The sequence below is a fragment of the Emydura macquarii genome, unplaced genomic scaffold, assembly GCF_026122565.2.
Source record: "Emydura macquarii macquarii isolate MOO-44397 ecotype Brisbane River unplaced genomic scaffold, CSIRO-AGI_Emac_v2 contig_1253, whole genome shotgun sequence".
NCBI lineage: Eukaryota > Metazoa > Chordata > Testudines > Chelidae > Emydura > Emydura macquarii.
In genome coordinates this window covers 28,129,969-28,142,457 of record NW_027131390.1, presented here as the reverse complement: position 1 = coordinate 28,142,457, position 12,489 = coordinate 28,129,969, and the positions used below count along the sequence as shown (strand labels likewise).

The 12,489-nt window shown below is 39.9% G+C and overlaps 1 long non-coding RNA gene across 1 annotated transcript; it reads left to right on the top strand.

The window, feature by feature from the left end:
- The first annotated feature begins 4,405 nt into the window (after nt 1-4,405).
- LOC137153245 (uncharacterized) lies at nt 4,406-7,596 on the top strand. Its single transcript, XR_010919741.1, has 3 exons — nt 4,406-4,513; nt 6,101-6,259; nt 7,226-7,596. It is a non-coding gene; the product is annotated as an uncharacterized lncRNA (long non-coding RNA).
- Nucleotides 7,597-12,489: the final 4,893 nt, after the last annotated feature.

Sequence of the window (12,489 nt, the reverse complement as noted above, 5' to 3'; positions counted from 1 at the left end):
AGATAGTAGGGGACAGGTCTGAATAGACATACCTTTGCCTATCACTATAGGATTCTTGGGCTGGATGGGCTGGAACCCACAGAAAAGAAAGGGCTGGATTAACCCTAATAGCCCTTGGGGAAAGTGATATGAAAGGCCTTGATAAAAGGGGATAAAGACTTTTGAAAGTCTTGAGACAGGAGGGTTTGAGGACCATGGGACATAGAGGGAGATGGAGGTCTGAAAATCTGATAGTAAGACAGTGGATTATTTTTAGTAGGATTTTGTTACCATGGCAGGGCTGAGATTATATGTGATTAGGTTGGACGGCAGAGTCATTAGATGAGCCATGGCCTAGGTATACTTTGTCCTCTCTCAGCTCAGGAGGCTGGACGAAATATGCTCTCAAGGTCTTTTCCAGACCTATGCTCCTATGATTCTAAGAAGCAGACCATTGCAGGGCCTGTGCAGCTGCCAGCAGGGGGCACTAGATGAGGTGTTCCAGCTATGCCACGCCTGCCATTGGTGAGTCCATTGTATGACATTGATACTTGATAATCTTAGGTCCTCATGTCATCTCTCCTTTCTCATGTGGAAGGGATCTTGCATCTGTGGATCATGCACTGGAAATGCAGATGAAAGAAGTTCCACCTTCTCACTATGCTCTACTTTTTGAACTTCTATTCTCTGTTGACCTTGTCTATCTTTTCAGGATTTTCCCACTGACTTTCTGATCATTTCTTCAGAGTCTTATTTGGTGCTTCATTGTTCTATTGCAGGTCTTCATTTTGGTGCAAACGCAGTGGGTGGGGCAGGAGGAGCTAACCAAGCCCTGCTGGATTCTCTCTCCACCCCTGAAATCTGTAGGCTAAGCAGAATAATTGACTAGAGAGTGAAGATCTCTGCATGGATGCCGCATGTCTCTGGCACATGGTGGATCTTGAGGAGGGTTTGAAGAGTGAAATGGACTTCCACCACTAGAGATGGGAGACTAACTCTGCCTCTCATTGCTGGGACTATTCACAGGAAACTCTAAGTTAACTTGAAAGTCATGTAGTTTCCACTCACCTACACTCAATATTTCTGGTGGGTGGAGAACAGGGCCTCTGACTACTTGATTGTATGCAATGGCCTGGATTAGACTTGTTTTATGCAGTCAACTGTGGGCTGAAAAGTGGCAATGGTTGAATTGTCCATATCTCTATGGATAGTATAATATCACCCCAACTATTAGCTACAGACAGTTTTTCATGAATAAGAAGAACATAATACTGTGGAGCAGATAACTGAAATGCTGACAACTATGCAAGCGTTCAAAGAAGGTTATTTCAGGTTAATGAATAATGACTTTTATATCCTGTATCTCTTTTGTTGGTGCAGGTGCACCATCCAATTTCCATTTGGATCATCTAACTGTGTCAGCTATGGTAAAAGCCATTTATAGACATGCTTTTCCTTAGACAATTTTTTAAACAAGTGTGGGCTGGAGAAGGAATTTCTGCATGAGTGTTTATAACATATAATACTAATAGTTTTGGGCTAGAACATTCTGACAGTCTGTGCCTTCATGCAGAAGCCCTTATGAATTAAAAATGAAGTGTGAGTAATGAAGATTAGTATGTGATATATGCTGTCCCCAGAAATAGCTCTTAAATATGTTTTTCAAAGGTTTTCAATAATGATTCAGCAAATAAATAATGATTTAAGGAAACTCATTTTCTCAGAAAACAAGCTTAGTCAGCAAACTATTCTAGGGGGAAAAAGCACTGTCATATGAAAATAGGGATTTTCAAAGTTTTTTATCTAAATGGTCACTTTAAGAAATTTGTTTGGAGAAGGTATATTTTAAGATAAAAATGGTTAGTTCAAATATATATTTTAATATTTCTTAAGGTCTATGCTGACGGTATACACTTATTTATTGCTGCTGTTGTTGCCCTGCTATCTGAGTAGTTAGCCAAAATTCCAGGGCCTTGCAAAGTTCATCCTTCAAGGAAGACATCTATGATACGAGTCAGATGTATTCTTGGTATAATCCTATTTGCGTATATTTTTGGTAAAGTCCTGTTTACTGAACACACAAGAAACCAAGGACAGCAGGCAGGTTCCTTACTGAGCGCTGGTCTATGCTACAGATGCTACAGAGATGGATTAACTAAACTGACAGGAGAACTCTGTCCCATAGATTTGGAGCATCTTCATTAAAGTATTACAGCTGCACTGATGCAGCATTTTAAATGTAGACCTAGTGTTAGAAATTCCCAAGTCTATTTCTCCAGCGAGTTCTATGCCCATAAGGTCCCATCCCTCTACTTCCTCCTAGGGTCACACTTGCAACTTTCGCCTGGCTCTCTCTGCCGCCAACACATTCAGCTTGCAACCAATATCCTAGTCCCTGTATTTACAACCAGGGAAAAACGTCAATACACATAACTAAGCTGCAAATAACTGACCTGCCACCTGGCTTAGTGCCTTGACAGCCCAACACCCTTGCTGTTTTAACACATCAAGGGGCTTGATTACTACTTCTGTTTAGTCTAAAAGAAGGTGCTTGGTCAACCCATTGGCTGTAATGAATCCTGTGATTGTCTCAGGATCCAAGTCCCGCCTGCTGGCAGCCATTAGCACCTTTCAGTTTAAAATTTTATTATGTGTCTTCTAGAAAAGTCTAGAGTTTAGGGCCACATTGTGCTAGATGCTGTGTACACACACACAAGAAACTATCCCTGTTATAATGCAGTCACAGTCCTTCACAAATAACAACAAAGATGATCCCCTTGGCCTGCACAGTGCCACAGCAAAGTCACTAGTGTTCCTCATGGGCAAAGAAGTGCCTATATGGTTCTCAGTGCAGGATTAGTGCCTTTTAATTCAAATTACCAAAGCAATATAACTACATATCCTATGTTCAACTTACATTCAATGTCTGTGCTTTTGGGTCCCCACTATTGGTCATCTATCAGTACCGGTGCTTCTGGAATTTGCCACTGATAATTTGATAATGGTGGTCATCTCTTTAGGGGGTCTGCATTCCAAAACCTCCCATCCTGCAGCCATAATTAGGAACGTAAGGCCCAGCTGCTATGGCTTGCATATGCATCCAGCTATGGGCATGCTAATTCCCACTAGAACTCCATTAGCTTTTAAGATCCTGTGCAATCTGGCACCCTGGAGATTTGGAGTGCCTTAGGCTCCACTGCTGACTAGAGTGTGTTCCACAGCCAAGCAAATAACTTGCAGCAAATCTACCTAAATTTGTGTTTGGCTGTTCAGAACATTCAATGAACAGTTTTATGACTTTTGTTTGATTTGAGTTGCCATTCGAAGTCAAGAATTCATTATATTTTTACTCTATGTTCAAAATGTATGTACAGTGTGTTGTATATTGACACTTCATCCAGATCAGGGCCTCATTGTACAAGGCACTGTACAAAAAAGCAAATCCAGCTACATTGGTCTGTTGTGATTTAGGTCCCATGATAGATTTTTACTGGGTTAGAGATAAGATTTATACTATCAGGCAACTGGTACTAATGCTCGTAGATTTGGAATTTATTTTCTGCAAGCATTAGTGTCCATTTCAAATTCATGTTCCAAGAGCATCTGTGAATAATAAAACCAGATTATATGAAAGTTTGCAAAAAGGGGACCCAATAGGCACGTAAACACAGCTGAAGCCAATAAAAATCTAAAGAGGAAGTTTTTTTGCAGTTTTCCCCTATTTCTAATTTGAACATTTGAACATAAGGCAGGAAGCTTCTGCTCATTTGACTCAGTTTGAGGATGAATTCATCATTAAGGGCCACTTGTCCATGACCCCCCCAAGATGTGCAAAGAGGAAAAGAGGGTGCAGAGCAGCCTTGCTACCCCTGGCTAGTAGCTGGGGACAACCACAGTGCTCCCCTCAGCACCAGAACTGTATGGTGTTAGCACTGCTAATTAATTCAATCTCCCAGAGCACTCTGTTGCTGACTTGAAAGTTGCTGTACTTCTCCAAAAAAAACCCCTCCAAAAACAGTACTTCAAAGAGAAACTGCTGAGTTAGAAATTATCTGCAAACTTGACACATTCAAACTGGGTTTAAACATGGACTTGGAATGGCTATCTCATTACAAGAAGTAATTTGCTCTGATCACCCATTCTTACCTCCTACTCAATGGTTGTCATTAGACCTCAAGTACCCGGCTTTTATCCACCTACCCCATTGTTATCTATGCCCTTGGCCATGTATATGTTGCCTTGTATATATGTTACCTATTTTTCCTGTATCATTTTTACCAACTGCATCTAAGGAAGTGAACTGAAGCTCACGATAGCTTATGCCTGCTGAAGTTAAATTTGTTAGTCTTTAAAGTGCTACAGAACTCTCGTTGTTTTTGCTGTATACAGACTAACACGGCTACCTCTCTGGAACTCTTCTAGGTGGAGAAGAGAGAACTTCTGTGCCCCTTCACATACAGCCAATGGCTGAACACACCAGGGAAGCCTCTTTTTACCCCTGTGCACTGGCAGGACTTGTGCCCATCCATCAGAGGTACAATGCCTCAGAGCTCTTGCTGGGGGTTTCTGACTCTGAATTGACCCAACACAGTCTTGTGCCTATTGGTCATAAAAGACCCCTGAGGCAGGATGTTGAAAAGGTATCTGTCTAAATGGGACGAGTTTGAGGAGGCTGGTGTATGAGAACTTAGTCTAAACTTGATACACTTATCCAAAAATGATGGGGAATCCGTGCATTAGTGTCACATTCTGGAGTGCAGTCCAGACTAGTGAGAGGTTGAAAGCACCTTCCCTGTACCCCCCGAGGTGTCCCGAATACTATGCTGCTATAACTTACAGCCTGGACACTCTCAGCCAGCAGACAAGCATGTGCTGAGTGTTTCTGCTAAGCAGCTCTGAACCAGCAACTGATGTCAGCATCCTGTGTGTTACACCACAGCCCCATTCTTGTATACACCAGCTCTGGTTACACCTGGCAAGATGACCCTAATATCCTACCCCCTGGCCTAAATTTTCAGAAAACTGTGTGGTTGGCAAGGGCAACCCTCTCCTGGACCATTCAGAGGAATAATAATTTGTCTCTTCTAAAGAATCAAAAATGCACAGCATAACACTTTAACTCAAACAGAGCACTAGCTTGGGTTGGATTAAAAGTAGAACAAGCTTATTAACATGAGGTAGGATTTTAAGTGAGTTCAGGTATGAAGGATAGAGTAGGAAATTATTGCAAACAAATGTGAAAAACCAGCTCTAGAGACTAAAACTTATCTTGAATCAAGACTAGTTTTGCGAAGATTCTTATCACACTATCTTCCAGCTTGATGGCTGATGACCCCTCTGGTCAGGTTCTTCCGCAAAGTCCAAAGTGTGTGGCTCCTTTGTCTTAAATTAAAGATAACTTGAGGTTCTTTGATCTTCTCTTTTATAGTCCAGTGACTCCCAGAAATGGAATATCCTGAAAGTTACACCCCTCCTCCCCCCACCCACCCGGCTGCTCCCAGTAAAGTTCATTTAAGCTTGTGAGGAAGGCAACACGGAGTCTCCTGGTGAAGGAAACTTCATGCAGGTTTCTTCCCCTGCTGGTATTTTCTAAAATCCAAATTGATCCGTTTCCTGCAATCTCCTTCTGTGCTGTGATGTTACCTTTTATGTAAACTGCATTCCCAGTCTCTCAATGTACTTTGGAAGAACCACATAGCTTTGTCTAGGGTGGGGTAAATTCAGACCTGCCAAGCAGACACACTTTAAGAACATAATTCCCGGTATGTATAACTTTGAATTTTTCCTCTGTACATATACTGATCACGAATATTATCACATGGTGTTATTAGCTTTCTATTGATACCCTACGCAATGCCTTTTAGATACAGGTTATAATGTTGGTGAGTTGTGGTACACTAAACCAGACAAAACTTGTGACTAGATCCCAGTGAGCTTCCTGCTCTCTTGCATTGGGATGCTGTTATTGTCACAATTAGTAATTTGTAATGGTAATATTTGCTTATTAAATTACATGCCTGCTTAAACATTTCATATTTACCTAGGCTCAATGAAATGACTTATCAGTAGGATAATATACATTCATTCAATTCCAACTTAAAAACTTCATTTTTTTTTCCAGAAAACTGTATGTGGCTTTAACCTTTGTAAATACCATTAGCTTATATGAGAGCGGCCGAGCTGAAACTACATCATTCTGATCATGTAAAGGAATGCACAGAGTAATAACTTGCATGGAGAAAATGGTTGTATGATGTGATAGTGATCACTTTTACAGAAGGTGAGAATTTGATTGCCTAAATAGGCTAGAATGAATTAACGGTTGGGAGAGTAAAAATAAGTTCTGTATGGCTTCTCTCAATTTCCAGGGAAGGATAATAAACTGGAACAAATGTTGTCAATGATGAATCAACTCCAAACTGCAGCAGGGATTTTTTAAAAATGTTTAAAACATAAGGATTCAAGTGGGATAAAACACTACAAAGTTCTGGAAGTGTTTTAGGGAACAACAAAATATTATTTCAGCTACAGACTAGGGACCGATGAGCTAGGCAGCAGTTCTGCAGAAAAGGACCTGGAGGTAACAGTGGATAAGAAGCTGGATATGAGTCAGCAGCTGGTTGTCAAGAAGGCTAATAGCATATTGGGCTGTATTAGTAGGAGCATTGCCAGCAGATTGCGGGAAGTGATTATTCCCCTCTATTCGGCATTGGTGAGGCCGCATTTGGAGTATTGTGTCCAGTTTTGGGCCCCCCACTACGAAAAGGATGTGGACAAGTTGGAGAGAGTCCAGCGGAGGGCAACAAAAGTGATTAGGGGGTTGGAGCACAAGACTTATGAGGAGAGGCTGAGGGAACTAGGCTTGTTTAGTCTGCAGAAGAGAAGAATGAGGAGAGATTTGATAGCAGCCTTTAACTACCCGACAGGGGGTTCCAGGGAGGATGGAGCTAGGCTGTTCTCAGTGGTGGCAGATGACAGAACAAGGAGCAACAGTCTCAAATTGCAGTGGGGGAGATTTAGGTTGGACATTAGGAAAAAGTTTTTCACTAGGAGGGTGTGAAGTTCTGGAATGGGTTACCTAGAGAGGTGGTGGAATCTCCATCTTTAGATGTTTTTAAGCTGCGGCTTGACAAAACCCTCGCTGGGATTATTTAGCTGAGGTTAGTCCTGCTTTGAGCAGGGGGTTGGACTAGATGACCTCCTGAGGTCCCTCTAACTCTATGATTCTATGATATTTCTACTCAAGTGAGTCTTGTGGTGCATTGAACAAGAAGTGTCAAGCCTCAGGCCCAGTGAATCATCGGTGTATGGTAGTCCACAAGAAGAGTCAATATGGAGAACGTTTCGAGACCCAAAGGTGCTGAGGCTGAGCCCCGAAAACATGCTCAAGAAGAAAGTTAAAATAACAAAGGGGCTGTTTGATGTCTGTCTTCAAGTTACATTCATTGGGACCAAATGTCATAGAAAGTTTTGTCAATGAATTCCGTGATACAGAACTTGGCCCATTAGTAAGTTAACAATTATTTTTTTGTAAGTGGACGGTAGCTGCTTATTTTATTATTTATTTATTATTCATTATTTAATTGAATTTCTTCTGAAAACAATTTGGTTTATTAAACATGGTATAGAAAATTAATGTTGGAGATTTTATTAAAAATATGAACTGACAATTTTTTAAAATATTTTGTGCTTCAGGGGAACCCTGCCTTCTCTTCCTTTCCCCCTCTTCCTTGTCTTGTCCTTGCACCACCTGCTTTCAGTCAGAACTTCTTAAGCCTCAGAATGACTGATAGAGCATAAAATACAGTGGACAAGTTGAGATCTTAGGAGCTATAACCATTTTAGAAAAGAGATGGCAGACTCCTTTTATGAAAAGTAACCCTTTTAGAAGGTGGGGTTAAATGCTTTTCCACACTTCACTATCTCAAGACTTCTTGAACACTGAAATAAAAACTCAGCCTTATTCTTATAGTGAGGGTTTGGAATTGCCACTCATAAGATTCCAAAGATGTTAACACTTGTGTTTTTGGGTTCAAAATGAATATTACACTTTAACAGAATTGCCTATTTTACAAACAGGAAAGATATTCCAGGAAGAAAGTAATAAATACAGTTCTATAAATTAAATGTTGAGTAATATAAGAATCATGCTAATACAAATCTGGCTGAACACAGATAGCAACAGCGCAGGTGCTAGTAATGTCTAATATTACATGCAGTGGTCTCTAAACCAGTTGCAAACTGCTTAAAATTCATTTGTTGCAAATCTAAATAAAGAGAACAAGCTGCTCCAGCTGGACTTGGGAATTCAATGTAGCTCCTAATTATAGATTAATAATGCAACACAAATTAGGGTCTCTTTGCATAGGATTTCCAGACCTTCAGCCTGGGCAAATCCCTTGACTTCTTTGTGCCTCAATTATCATACTCTTTAATGCTTACCTTGCAGAGGATATGAAGAGAAACTAAGCCAGGCCCCAAATCCCTTAAGATGTTCTGCACAGATATCTTTTCCCCTCTCCTTCTCCCCGTGGCTTTGCAGAACCGTAGTTCAACAAGCTGTGGTTGGTCCTGCTTTCAGCAGAAGGTGGACTAGATGATCTCCTTGAGTCCCTTCCAACCCTAATGTTCTATGATTCTAAGGATGCTGGGATCAGCGTTCATGAAGCAGCTTTAATGCTCTGGATCTTTAATGTTTGAACAACTGAGATCTTCAGATGACATGTATAATACAACTTCAAAGTGTAATTATTTTCCATTTCTATTAATCCTGACTGCTGGTCTTTATAATATTCTGTAGACCACAGGATGAGCAAAGTTAGAGTGATGATGCACCTGAGAATATGCAATTTTTGAAGGGTCTCAGTCCTCTTAGCAGCAGCCAGAGCAGGCAGGACCAATTGGGGAAGCTATTCAAGACATAGTCAACTAGATTTATGGTGTTAAATTTGGAGAAATACTTACATGGAGAACAGGATGTTCTCAAATGGTGCTGAGGGCATTCAATGACTGAATTCAGGGAGAGACTGTTGGCTTAATGGGTTGTAGAAAATGATAGAGCGTTTAGTCTGTATGTGAGTGTGCACAACCAAAATGAACAGTGTGTGAAAGGTGTAAAGAGAAATTTATTTTGGGAAGAGAGGAGATGGGTGAATCACAAGGTGTGGAGTAGTTGAACTAGTCAACACTTTCCCCTCAGATTTTATTATGATTTATAAAAAAAAAAAAAAAAAATGTATGTATCCAATGTTACAGGTATCTCACAATCGCACAAAAACCATAGTCTGATCCAATGTCAACATATACCAGTGGGCCAGAAGTGAAATAACAATTAATATTTCAGGTACCACAAGATGTCACTGAAAAGTTATTTTTTTAGGGCCAGGTGGCCCCCTCAGCAATGCAAAAGCCACGCTTTTTATATTTTGATCTATCCTTCATCTACTGTCATCCATCACCTCAGTCTGCGGGGAGCCCCTCCAAATGTTTAAAATTCACATTATATGGCTGTTGTTCAGCCACTGTATAATTAAACTTCCCTACCTTTCCTTATAACTGTAGCTAGCCATTGGCTATGGGTGAATAAACATAATGATTAAAGATGAATTAATTCCTTACAAAGCACAAACACTTGGTCTTTGTACCTTATCCCACAGGGTAACAAATTCAGGCTCTGGCCAACCTGGGGTGGGGTACAAATTTGAGTCTGGAATCCAGCTCCCTCCATTTCTAGGATGAAGAGCTCCATCTAGAGCAGTGGTTCTCAACCTGTGGCCCACAGGGCCCCTTGTGGCTCAATCAGCACACCGTTTCAGCCAATGTGACATCTTCAAGGCCATACAAGTAGTATGTATATATATATATATATATATATATATATATTGTGTGGATGTAGCCCACATAATACATAGAGAGCTGCATATGCTGCCCATAATAGTAAATAGGTTGAGAACCACTGATCTAGAGCATCTCCACCGATCTCAACTGTGCCATTACTGGAAGGGTTGTGTTTTGTTTTTGGTTTTTTTTGGTAACCCAGATCTAAACAATTAGACCTTCATAGGGTAACACCAGACCTTTTAAATCTAGGCAGGCAGGCAATGTACATCTCAGCGCACTGCTGTCATGCTCTGATTGTGATACCCCATTCAATAAGTGTGCTGGTATATTCTTTGGTTTCTAAAAAGCCTGAAGACTGTAGGCCCGCTTGGAGCAATCTGTCCTGGATATGACAATTGTTGTGAGATCTGCATCCCAAGCAGTATCCACCATCTCAAAAACACAGATTGGGGGAAAAAAAACAAAAACAACCCCCCTCCCCCCCCAAAAAAAAACAAAAAAAAACTTTTAGCTATATTGTTATCTTAGGAGTCATAGACCTAGCAGTCCTCTCCCTCACATCTCTGCTTTCTGTGCACCTCCCATATGGCGGCACCCCATGTTATGGTCCCACCACCGTAGCTGGTCTCAGAGTTAGAGTGAATGGGATAGACCTCTTAAAGCTATTGATGTAGATGCAGACTTTGACCATAGCTACAGCTTCTGAATATGTAAGGCCAGAAGCTATAATTAAAAGAATGGGCCTATAGTGCCTATGCCTTACTCCATTCCTGATGACAGGAGGTAATACCCGGGCAGTGACAGAAGTTTAATCTTTAACTCCTCAGTTCCTAACTAGACTTGGAGTCTGGCTAGATATGTTCATAGACCCAGAACCTGCCCACAGTAGCCCCCCAGGACTTATTGAATTAATCTAACCTGATGAAGTGAGTTTTATTAGTCCATCTGATTTACACACTAATTTAGTTGATGACGTGTGTGGGGAAAAACTTTGAAATGAGCCATAACTGGAGAACCTGCTAATAGATGGGCCCATAAGATAAAACTGTCTGAACAGCAGGTGGGTCTCAGCTATAACTACAGTGTTTTATTGAGGGGAAGGGGGGATGCTCAGTGCACATTTTTTATTTTTAAAATAATGTAAACATTAATAAAAAGGATATTTTAAGAAATGTTTACCCTGAGTTATTTTGTCACATTTCTGTAAGTTCCTGTCATATTATCTATTTTACAATACAAGGAACTCTTGATTACTTATATCTTTGTATGTGTTTGGTATATATTGCCATTTACATTCTCAAGCACCACCATCACCAAAATCTGAATTACTCCCCTTCAAGTTCACTTTTGTCTTCGGCATTGTTTTCTTTTGATTTCCTGTGAAAGTGACGAATGCAAATTGTCAATAAGAAAATGAGGGTTAAATAGTTTAGCAATTAGCTGAATTATGTGCAATTTAACAAATCATGATCCCTAATTTGCAACAACATGATTAAATAGTACCCTAATGCTCTATGCTCCCTCCAGATGTGTTAGAAAACTCAGAACATTTGTAATACTACAGTATACATCTGAAAGACAGAGAAGAATCACAGCACTTCTCATTCAGTTCTGTATCCTATTTTGAAGATTCAAATGGCTAATGCATTCAAGCAAATTTATAGCATTACTGGAGCTGGATAATTTGGATACTTTCCTAATGTGGTTTGCCATTAGAAACTTTATTAGTATAAAGTCATTATTGCTAGTTGGTACTATAAGAAGCACTGTTAAGAATGAATGACCACACAGGATATGAAGCAATCCAATCAATGTAAAATTTCAGATTATGTTATTCCCCACTGACAAAAAATGGTATTTTCTCTATGGCTCACAACAGGTTTAATGGATATGGCGGGAAGACAGTTAGTGTGCAATAAAGTGTGAAGCAAAACATTAACTGCAAATAAATAGCAGAATTCCTCTTCAGTTGTAATAGTTTCAGGGTTTTAAATGGCACAGCATTCTAAATTTATACCATCATAATAGTTAAAGGTGTGAGTTTCTTTACAGCTAACCAAAGACTGAGGTTCTTGCTAGAATCAATTCTGGGCTTTATCCCCAAAGCAACTGTTTATGCAACAAAAGTAATAACTCTAAAATTACTGATTCTCTATTGTGTAAATACAGAATTTATTCTTTATCTAAAAAATAATGGAGATTAAAGAGCAGCTTGGGGAATTTGCAGAAGGAATCCTATCCAGTCCTTCATGGCTAGATCTGTGATGTGATATTGGAAGGAATACGGAACAGGTAAAAACTAGAGCAGGTCAGAAAGTCTGGTTTTTTTTCGTCCCCCCACATTGTAAATGCCCATTCATCAAAACAAATGGGAAAATTTCCCATTTTGGAAGAAAATATTTCTAAAAATTTTCTTGAAACATTATCTTTGAAACATATTGTTGAAACATCCCAAGAAAAAAGAAGAGGGGTTTCAGGTTAAAACAACTTTTTGCTGAGAAGTAAATTAACTTTTAATGTTTATTTATGATAAAAAAAGTCTAAACTGACAATGAGACATTTTGAAATTATCAGAACAAAAAGCTTCAACCAACTCAATCCATATTTGATTGATTGTCATGATTTGGCATAAGAAAACTTTTGAGTTAATGAAAACCATTCCCCATCCAG